The sequence below is a fragment of the Lampris incognitus genome, unplaced genomic scaffold (genome assembly GCF_029633865.1).
Source record: "Lampris incognitus isolate fLamInc1 unplaced genomic scaffold, fLamInc1.hap2 scaffold_136, whole genome shotgun sequence".
Taxonomy (NCBI): Eukaryota; Metazoa; Chordata; class Actinopteri; order Lampriformes; family Lampridae; genus Lampris; species Lampris incognitus.
This window is the reverse complement of record NW_026611106.1, coordinates 82,501-85,000: the sequence shown is the minus strand read 5'-3', so window position 1 is coordinate 85,000 and position 2,500 is coordinate 82,501.

Sequence of the window (2,500 nt, the reverse complement as noted above, 5' to 3'; positions counted from 1 at the left end):
CCTTTTCGCAAAATCGAACACCATCTGTCCTTCCACATTTCTCTCCTCGATTCCATACCTTACCATCAACTCCTCACCACCTCTGTTCCCTTCAGCAACGTGTCCATCGAAGTCCGCTCCAATCACCACTCCCTCCTCCTTGGGTACCCTTTCCACCACGTCGTCCAACTCAACTCCAGAATTCTTCTTTTTCGTCCATCTTACACCCGACTTGCGGGGCATATGCGCTGATAACCGTCAGCAATACACCTTCGATTTCCAGCTTCATAATCCTCACTCTGTCTGACACTGTGTTCACCTCCAGCACGCTCTTGACATACTCTTCCTTCAGAATGACCCCTACCCCATTTCTCCTCCCATTCGCACCATGGTAGAAGAGTTTGAACCCACCTGCGATACTCCTGGCCTTACTCCCCTTCCACCTTGTCTCTTGTCACCTTTCTTCTTTCCATCACGTCAGCCAGCTCTCTCCCTTTACTAGCCATAGTGCCAACATTCAAAGTTCCGACTGACTCTCACCTCCACACGCCTACCCTTCCTCCTCTCTAGCTGCCTCTGGACATGCCTTCCCCCTCTCCTTTTCCTTCGCCCAACAGTAGCCTAGTTTCCACCGGCACTCCGCTGGTTAACAGTACCGATGGCGGTCGTCGGTAACCCGAGCCTCGACCGATCCGGTATGGAAATCTTATTTATGATCCGCATATTTGATTTGGCAAAGATTTGACGCCGGATGCCCTTCCTGACGTAACCCTCCCCATTTGTCCGGGCTTGGGACCTGCACTAAGAATGCACTGGCTTGTGCATCCTCAGTGGCTGGGTTGCACGCTTTTCTATGTTTGCCCCTCACTTTTGTGGCGTGAACTATCAATTCTAGTAATACAGGTGTGTTTATGTTAGGTATCACAGACACACGCACACGCACAATATATGTCCAAAAGTATTGACATAACTGACCATTACACCTACAGGAGCTTTTCTGACATCTCATTCTGAATCCATAGAAACCCATATTCCACGAAGCTCCCGGCGCACAGTTTTGGTGCCGATGTTAATGCCAGGAGAAGTTTGGATCTCTGCAGTTATTGAGTGAACAGAGCGTTGGCGACTTGAGTTGCTGTTGTTCCTAAAGGCTTGCGCTTTTCAATAATATGATGATATATGAAGCATAGAGAGTAAACGGGATAGATACCTTTTGAACAGCACCCTGTAGTACAGCACTTTGAAGGTACATATGTCGTCACTTGCTGTAGTGGTTTTTACTGATGGGCGTGGCCAGGTTTTCAGAAGCCTCTCAGTTGTCAATGTGAGAGCCAGGGGACGCGTCTGCCGTACGTTTAGGGTTAGGGTTAGGTGATTTCTCTGGTAGGGCTGCTTACACCACACCCCGGACTGGATTTGTTGCGTGTTTGTGTCCTGATCGATGGGCCAACTTAACACGCCTTCGGAGGGTGTCCGCCGGCCGGCTTTGCCGGCGTTCGGGCGGTCGGTTCCTCCGGTCTGGCGGATCGATGTCCTTTATTTAATGTTCTTAGTGGCGAGCAGAGTGCGGAGTGGGAGGGGCTCTACCGCGTAGTCGTCCTCTCCGTTGCACAGCTCGACAGCGTGCTCGGCGGTGCTCAGCCGGACCGTCTATCCCAGTTGCTCTTCCACGGCTCCCCTCGCGAGGCTTGCCGCCCCCCCCCCCCCTCCCCCTCCAACATCTGTATGGGGAGGGGTGGAACAGCTCCGTGTTTACCTCGCGGGGCTTTCCGGAAGACATTTTCTCAAAGTCCTCGTGTGACCGGTCTACTTTTTCATTGCGTTGTGTAGGAAAGACAGGACAACTTGTCTCCTTCATGGGATCTGTATTCTGTCGCATATAAACAGAGCAGGTTTCTGGAAGCTTCAGATCAGCTCCTACTGTAGCCTCTTTCTACATGTCCAAAGCGGGAAAGAGCGCGTAGCTCGCAATACAGGTTTTTTTTTTTTTTTTTTACAAAAACACATAAAACATAGCAGTCGCGTATAAACAGGACAGATTTCAGGAAACTTTAGATCAGCTCCTACTGTAGCATACGCAGGAATTGGGACCCACATTAGGAATGGATAAAATAAATTACAGGGGCAGACAAAAATGAACACGTACATACGTTTTGGGCCTCTAACAGGAAATGGCGTCACAACAGGGAGGGGTTACTAACTGGGATGGGCTACTATAAGCGTTGGTAATGACAATAATAATAATCACGTCGTGATACTTTGTGTAAACGATACAACATATGTTGGTTATGACGTTTTTAACCATGCTACACTCGCACGCTTGAAAAAGAAAAAGAAGAGCAACGTCTGGGGTTTTTCTTCTTTCCACCTCAAAGGAAGGGTCGAATTCCCGACCGGTGTTTACCGAACCCGGCCGCGGGATCCGTCACTTACCCGTCCGTACAGAGCGGCAGCGGCGGCGGCGGCAGCGGCAGCGGCAGCGGCAGCGGCGGCGGCAGCGGCGGCGGCGGCGGCGGCAGCG